Raw genomic sequence first — 8,572 nt, 5'->3', positions numbered from 1 at the left:
CTTCAGAAAGCTGGGACGATGCCACCCTGCAGCCATAGCTGTCAACTTTCAGATTTCAAAATACGGGATCAGCTGACTCACCTCTCCCGGGGACAGTCTACAGGATATCTAACAATCCGGGATAGCAGCGGGAAATGGCACTGGAGTAAGGGAATTTCCCACAAAAAAAGGGAAGGTTGACAGCCTGCAGCCCGAATGGGTAGCTGGAGGAGGCAGTCCAGTTCCCAGCTCTGCTGGTTGGGATCATGCAATCACTTAGCTCCAGCAACTGACCTTTCCAAACCCTCCAACATTTCTCTGATGAAAATAGGAACATCCCATTCCATAAATATAATTTTCCTATTTATACACCGCATATCTTATTACGTTGTCCCAGCCACTCTGGGCAGTTTCTAACATATATAAAAAACATAATAAAACATTAAACATTAAAAAACGTTCCCATAGAGGATTGCCTTCAGAGGGCCGGGGGTTGGATAACTCCATTCCCTCCAACATTTCTTCAATGAAAACAGGGACACCCTAAGGAAAAGCGTGACACTCTGGGATCGAATCAGAAACCAGGACGGCTTCTCTAATTCTAAACAGTGGCACTTGGAGGGTTTCTCTTTCCCTGCTTTTTCATTCGCTGCCTCTGGTCTCCTGCATCCATTTAGCAGAGGAGGGGAGTGGTTTTGGCCTTATACTTCTCCACCCCCCACCCCACCCCCAATATAACCAAAAACACCAGGAGACACACACTCACCATTTTGGAGTGAGGACCAAAAAAATAAAATCCTTTTATTATTTTATTATTTTTGCAGTTCAATCTACCGTATCTATAAATTTTATTGTTTATAGCCAATGGCCACCACAATACAATATGAGCACAAATCACACAGCTGCAAAACAAAAGACATTGCATGCATCAGATCAGGATAAATCTATAGTGTCCAAAATTTATTCTCACATTTCTTTCAATGGGAAGGATATAGGGCAGCAGAGTCCAGGTGGTGAGGTCCAGATTAGAGTTCCTATCATCCTTGACTGTCATCCCTGCTGGCTGAAGCTGATGGGAACTGGACAACAACATCTGGGGACACCTCAATGACTATTCTGTGATATACAGAATCTACAAAGGATTAAGGCACTGATCCAGAAGAGAATGAACTGAGAAGAGGCCCCACTGAATTATCGTGGAGCAACTGTAACTGTAGTTTGTTAGTGTGATCTGTCTGAAGTGAAACAGATCACTATATAATAATAATAATTTATTATTTATACCCCACCCATCTGGCTGAGTTTCCCCAGCCACTCTGGGCGGCTCCCAATCAAGTGTTAAAAACAGTACAGCATTAAATATTAAAAACTTCCCTAAACAGGGCTGCCTTCAGATGTCTTTTAAAGATAGGATAGATGCTTATTTCCTTCACATCTGAAGGGAGGGTGTTTCACAAGGTGGGGGCCACTACCGAGAAGGCCCTCTGTCTGGTTCCCTGTAACCTCACTTCTCACAATGAGGGAACTGCCAGAAGGCCCTCGGCGCTGGATCTCAGTATCCGGGCTGAAAGATGGGGGTGGAGATGCTCCTTCAGGTATACAGGACCGAGGCCATTTAAGGCTTTAAAGGTCAGCACTAACACTTTGAATTGTGCTCGGAAACATACTGGGAGCCAATGCAGATCTCTCGAGACTGGTGTTATGTGGTCCTTGCGGCCACTAAATGTTAACAAGCAGAAACCTGTGCAGGAATAGAGACAATACTGCTGATGTGAAAGAAAAATGTTTCATAAGAAACTATAAGAGAATTCAAGTGAGAACACGCGCGTGTTCTCAGAAGATTGTACAATGGTGCCTCGGTTTACATACACTTCAGGTTATAGAGTAGTCTGTAAAAAGGAACTATCAACTAGAATAGCTATTTGGCTTCCTAGCTATAAGCTACTCTGTTACTTTGGATATCATAAAAATTCACAGACAGACAGACTTTAATGTTGTATACAGTGTAAGGCTGGAGAATTGAGAGGTGGGGAGAGCGAGCGGGGGAGGGGTAGTACACTTTCATTATTTTACGAAGTTCATATGCAAGGTGTTTGTGTCAGTGTGAGATGGGTAGCTTCTCTTCCTTTTCATTTATTAGTTTTCATTGGCAGTGAGAAAGATTGAGGGCCCCAGGGCACAGTTGGTTGCCTTCAGTTGACTGCAGTAAAGGTGGTGGAGGCTGAACCATTTTGAGGACGTGAGTTGCAATTTGAAGAAGACGTGAGTTGCAATTTGACATCATCTGGAGGGGCCACAGGTTACCCAACAGGTCCGTTTTCAGCGCCTTGACTTTCTCCTGGTGCAGCTGCCCTTGGAACTCTTCGTACTGGATGTGCTTCGTCCTGTGGTGCCTCTGCAGGTGGGCCTTCTTCAGGACGGAGAGGGTCTCACCACAAATGAGGCACACGGGCATGCCTTTCAGCTCCACAAAGAAATAGTCGTGTGTCCATCTTTTTTGAAAACGCAGCACTCTGCAGCTCTTTGAGCCATTGAAGTTTCTGAGCTCTTTTCAAAGGCAGCCCCAGGTAGAGTGTGTTAAAGTAACTCCTACGCAATGTGGCACCAGACTGCTTTCTTTTTTTGTAATTATCTGTTTGTTTTAAATTCTATAGCTTAAATTCTCTTGATGCTTCTTTTTTTGAGAAGGGCCTCTTACAGTCACAAAGCAATTATTTCCAGTGCAGCTCCATAACACTGATTGCGCCCTCACACTGCCCCTTTTTGTGTGGGGATTTGGATCCAGAAAAGGAGCAGACGGGGAAAGGTTAAGCAGAATCCCACCCCCCCGGGTCACCCTTAGGTGTCCTCAGCCTTCACCTGCTTCATGACTCCACCTTGCATGAGAAGGCAGGATGGAGCTCCAGGAAACAGGAAGTGGTCCTTCAACCAGCCAGGACATCTCACCATCACAGACAGATCCAGTCTCCTCCTATGGAGTAAGGAGTGGCCCAGGGATGGCAGAGAGCGGAGGGGAAGGGGCCAGGGACAGAAGGAATGGCAGGGCTACAGATGTTCCCTTGGATCCCTCCCCTGACACCAAGGGGAGCTCCTCTTCTGGGGCTGAAAGCATTGGGGTGGTTTGATTTTATCAGTATTGCAAGGAAGCATAGAAGGAAAGGTAAAAAACACCTATGCAGTTTATTAAAGTATCTGTGGTTTTTCCCATGTGAGTTCGTTGATGTATTCTAAGGTATCCATTTTTTTAAAAAAAAAATTTATTTGCTTTTACAGAAAAGAAGAAACATAACAACCACAAAAATGAGAAAAAACAAAAACAGTCACATAAAACAGATAAGAAGAATTAAATACAAAAATCCGTCCATCAAAAAGAGAAGGGAAAAAATTAAAAATAAAAATTCCAGCTTTTAAATTCATGCTTACAAAACTTTCTTTCTTGACTTCCTCACGCCTCCCTTTTTTGTGTTCCTCTTTACCCAATCAGATACAGTAAATCCTTACCCTCTTTCAATACTCATTTCTGATTATTAAAATCATTCTATTATGTCTCCAATCCTTCCTCCTTATGTTTAACCCCCATTTAACATATTGTTTACTTTTGACATAATATAACTTTAGTCTTTCACCCTTTATCAATTACATTTTTACATAGCTTTTAAACTTATATCACTAATGCCATATTATTTTTAAATCCAACATCGTTTTAGCATTCATAAATTTTACAGTGTTTCTGCAGATAGTCTTTAAACTTCTTCCAGTCCTCTTCCACCGCTTCTTCTCCCAGGTCTGGGATTCTGCCAGTCATTTCTGCCATCTCCATGTAGTCTATTACTTGCACCTGCCATTCTTCCAAGGTGGGCAAATCTTGTGTCTTCCAATGCTTTGCGATAAGTATTCTTGCTGCTGTTGTTGCGTACATAAAAAACGTTCTATCTTTCTTTAACACCAATTGGCCAACTATGCCCAGGAGAAAGGCCTCTGGTTTCTTAAGGAAGGCATATTTAAATACCTTTTTCAGTTCATTATATATCATCTCCCAGAAAGCCTTAATCTTTGGGCACGTCCACCAGAGGTGAAAGAATGTACCCTCAGTTTCTTTACATTTCCAACATTTATTAACAGGCAGGTGATAAATTTTAGCAAGCTTGACTGGGGTCATGTACCACCTATAAATCATTTTCATAATATTCTCTCTTAAGGCATTGCATGCCGTAAACTTCATACCGGTGGTCCACAACTTTTCCCAGTCAGCAAACATAATGTTATGACCAATGTCCTGTGCCCATTTAATCATAGCTGATTTAACAGTTTCATCCTGTGTATTCCATTTTAACAGCAAGTTATACATTCTTGAAAGAATCTTAGTTTTAGGTTCTAACAATTCTGTTTCCAATTTCGATTTTTCCACCTGGAAGCCCAATTTTTTGTCCAAATTATAGGCCTCTCTTATTTGATAATAATGAAGCCAATCTCGCACTTTATCTTTTAATTTCTCAAAACTGCAGTTTCAATTTATCTCCTTCTTGTTCTAATATCTCCCAATATTTCGGCCATTTGGCCTCCATATTGAGTCTTTTCAGAGCCTTTGCCTCCATGGGTGACAACCACCTTGGGGTGTTATTTTCCAGTAAATCTTTGTACCTTATCCAGACATTAAATAATGCTTTCCTGACAATATGGTGTTTGAAAGCTTTGTGCGCTTTAACCTTGTTGTACCACAAATATGCATGCCATCCAAAAGCATTGTTAAAACCTTCCAAATCCAAAATATCAGTGTTCTCAAGAAGCAGCCAGTCTTTCAACCAGCAGAAAGCTGCTGATTCATAGTAAAGTTTAAAGTCTGGCAGGGCAAATCCCCTTCTTTCCTTCACATCAGTTAATATTTTAAATTTTATTCTGGGCTTTTTGCCCTGCCAGACAAATCTAGATATATCTCTCTGCCACTTCCATTTTGACTGTAGCTCTTTCCACATTGAATACATTTATATGGTTTTTCCCCTGTGTGAGTTCGTTGGTGTATTCAAAGTGATCCACTATCACTGAAACTCTTTCCACATTCCATACATTTAAATATGAATGAATGAATAAATTTATTACGGCCATAGACCAGAAAGGCATAAAAAAACAACAATAGTTTACAAAGGGAATAATGGTGTCAATTAAAAATTATAAAATTATGCATAAAAGCAATACACATATGCACACACACCCACACCCACACACATATATACACATATATGCACTACAGTATATGTATAGACTTAAAAAATGAAGGGGCTTGTCCAGGGGTCAAGTCTTTTACTTTTTTACAGCTAATGCCCTCCACTTGATCGCAGCCGCAGAAAATTTGGCCACTTTCAGTGTTACTTCTGGGTTTTTATCTCCTAGTAGGATTTTCAGCCGCTGAGATTCAGATCGACCTGGAAATTTCTGAACGATAGGGGAGATAAACAGTGACCTAATATCCCCGTAAAGGTCGCAGTGTAACAGCACATGTGAAGCCATTTCCACCTCTTTCAGACCACATGGGCAAACACGTTCAGCATAGGGTGTGCCCTCTTATCTGCCCTTTAGTAAGGCAGATGGCAGTACATCAAATCTGGTAAGGGTAAACGCCCGCCTGTATTTTGCGATTTGTAGATCCAGCAAATATGGTGTTAGATTAAACCCTTTTCCATAATCTTGGATAGCTGGATATTTATCTATCTTGCTCATATGGTCCTGAAGCTCTACATCTCCTATTCGCTGGCTCACTATCCTTTTAGCCTTTTCAAAACCTGAGGCTATAAGTTCTTGTGGGGAAAGCCCCAGGCCCTTCAATTTTTCATAAAGCGACAATCTCCATTTAGACTGGAACGGGTCTAGTAGAGTCAATGGAGCCACTCCCACTGGGAAAAATATGAGTTTTAGCCAGAAGTGAATCTTCAGGATCCATATCCTGGCATTAATAGGGAGTTGACCTACCTCCAGCCTGATGGCTGTGTTGGAGACACAGGTAGGTAACCCTAGTAGGGAGCGGTAAAATTTAGTTTGTACAGATTCCAGGGACTTGAGTTTTTGACAATTTAATATCTGGGTGCCATACATCAATTGTGGAAGTATTTTTGCAACAAAGACCTGGGAGGCAGCAGGAACATATTGACCTCCTTTTCTGTAAAAGAATCTTATGATAGCTCTGGAAGATCTTTGCGCATTTACAATAGAATTCTTAATCTGATGGCACCAAGATCCCTTCTCATCAAAAATTATTCCAAGATATCTAAAAGATGTTACTTGCTCAATAGGTTGGTTATTAATTTTCCATTTATGTCGGCGTTTTCTCTTGGAGAACACCATAATTTTTGATTTAGTGTAATTTATTATTAGGTGTTCAGCTTCGCAATACTCTGTAAGAGCTCGTAAAAGTTTTCTTAGACCCACACAAGAGAAGGAAATAAGTGCCGCATCATCTGCGTACAAAAGGACTGGGATTGGTATATTATTTAGGTTTGGGGGATGAGTACTTGCTTCCTCCATCTTTCCGACTAAGGAGTTTATATAGAAGTTAAATAGAATAGGAGCAAGAACACAGCCTTGCTTAACACCATGGAAACTTTGGATTTCCTTTGATAGGTTCCCATAACGGTCGCATCTAACACGGATCCGAGTATTTTCATGTAGTCTACGGATAAGAAGCAAAAGACGTCTATCGATGTTTGTGGCATTTAATTTTTCCCAAAGTCTGTGCCGGGGTATCAAATCGAAAGCTGATTTGAAATCTATAAAGGCTACATAGAGGGAGCCTCCTTTCTTTGAGGTGTATTTCTCCACTAGATGTTGCAATACCAGTCCTTGGTCTAGAGTTGATCTATGTGCCCTGAAACCAGCCTGGGCTTCCTTTAGGATGTGCTCCTGTTCCAGCCAATCCGCAAACTTTTCACGCAAGTGAGTTGCATAAAGTTTGCTAATGATGCTTAAGAGACTGATTGGTCTGTAATTGGCTGGATCAAGTTTACAGCCTTTCTTGAATATGGGAATGATGATTGCCAATCCCCAGTCCTCTGGTATTATTGCTGTTTGATCTATGCTGGTGAATAGGGTGGCAAGGACTGGGGCCCACCAGTCAATATTGGCTTTGAGAAGCTCAGGAGAGATATTATCTGCTCCCGGGGCTTTTCTGTGTTTGAGTGCCTGAATAAGCCTCCTGATCTCCGCAACCGACACCGGAGGTCACTCATCACCTGCCGCACACTGTATTAGTGGCTGTGTCAAAGGCAGAGCTGAATATGAAGATTGGAAAAATGCCTCCCAAGTCCCTGCAGGTATAGTATACTCCACTTCTGAGGAGGTAGATCGCACTCCATTTGCTACCAGTCTCCAGAAGGTGGCCGAATCTCTCTCTCTGGATGCATCTATTAGGCATTTCCATTCTCTTTTCTGTGCCAGGAGTTTTTTGTTTTTGATCAAGATTTTATAATTTCGTTTATCTTCAAACCAGACCGTGGGGAGTTGGGGTAAATTGGCAGATCTATAGTTCTTGTATTTTTTCAATAAGTTTAGCTTCATGTCCTGACATTCTTGATCAAACCAGGGTTTGGAGTTTTTATATACTGAGGATTGCCTACTTGACCTGTTCCTTTTTTCCTTCAGGGGATCTTGAAGGAGTGAAATTAACTCCTGAAATAAATTTATCTTTAATTCATGGCTTGAGGAAGTTATAAGGTTTTCTCTCTTAGTGAGGAATTCCTTTGAGCATAGCCTACTTGAAATTTCCTTATGCAGTTCATCTGTCCATCTGATACGAGAATATCTGAGCTCCAAAGCTGTAGGGCTCGAATGTTCGATTTTCTCAGCGCAGGATAAATCCTTTCCCGCAGCTACAAGTGCACTTAATGGCAGATGGTCACTGTCTAAGCGCTCCTCCACTTTGCATTCCAGAACTTTGTTTTGAAGATCATACGACACGATTATATAATCAATTGTGGAGGCGCCATTGTTAGATATAAATGTGAATACATTTAAATAGTTTCTCCCCCGTGTGAGTTCGTTGGTGTATTCTAAGTGATCCACTTTCACTGAAGCTCTTTCCACATTCAATACATTCAAATGGTTTCTCCCCCGTGTGAGTTCGTTGATGTCTTCTAAGTGCCCCACTTCGACTGAAGCTCTTTCCACATTCAATACATTCAAATGGTTTCTCCCCTGTGTGAGTTCGTTGGTGTCTTCTAAGTGCTTCATTTTGACTGTAGCTCTTTCCACATTCCATACGTTGAAATGGTTTCTCCCCCGTGTGAGTTCGTTGGTGTCTTCTAAGTGATCCACTATCACTGAAACTCTTTCCACATTAAATACATTCAAATGGTTTCTTCCCTGTGTGATTTCGTTGGTGTCTTCTAAGATTTCCACTTTCACTGAAGCTCTTTACATATCCATTTTCACTGTAGCTCTTTACACATTCAATACATTTATATGGTTTCTCCCCTGTGTGTTTGTTGGTGTACTCTAAGTGCTCCGCTTATGCTAAAACTCTTTCCACATTCAATACATCTAAATGGTTTCTCCCCTGTGTGAGTTCGTTGGTGTATTCTAAGTGATCCACTTTCACTGAAGCTCT

General features: G+C 41.4%; 1 protein-coding gene and 1 long non-coding RNA gene across 2 annotated transcripts in view; both read right to left on the bottom strand.

Annotated features, from left to right (window-relative positions):
- The window catches only part of LOC309365370, a 102,166-nt gene extending 99,679 nt beyond the window's left edge, over positions 1-2,487 (bottom strand). Inside the window, exon 1 of the long non-coding RNA XR_014166065.1 lies at positions 1,933-2,487. This is a non-coding gene — a long non-coding RNA (uncharacterized lncRNA). The remainder of the gene's footprint in view (positions 1-1,932) is intronic.
- LOC309361170 (uncharacterized protein) overlaps positions 1-8,466 on the bottom strand; it is a gene marked incomplete at its 3' end in the record, with an annotated part of 122,090 nt that extends 113,624 nt beyond the window's left edge. The window contains exon 1 of the mRNA XM_081896135.1: positions 8,359-8,466. The remainder of the gene's footprint in view (positions 1-8,358) is intronic.
- Between the last annotated feature and the right edge of the window lie 106 nt (positions 8,467-8,572).

The sequence above is a fragment of the Podarcis melisellensis genome (genome assembly GCF_964234715.1).
Source record: "Podarcis melisellensis genome assembly, chromosome: 2".
Classification (NCBI taxonomy): domain Eukaryota; kingdom Metazoa; phylum Chordata; class Lepidosauria; order Squamata; family Lacertidae; genus Podarcis; species Podarcis melisellensis.
This window is presented reverse-complemented; position numbering and strand designations above follow the sequence as displayed.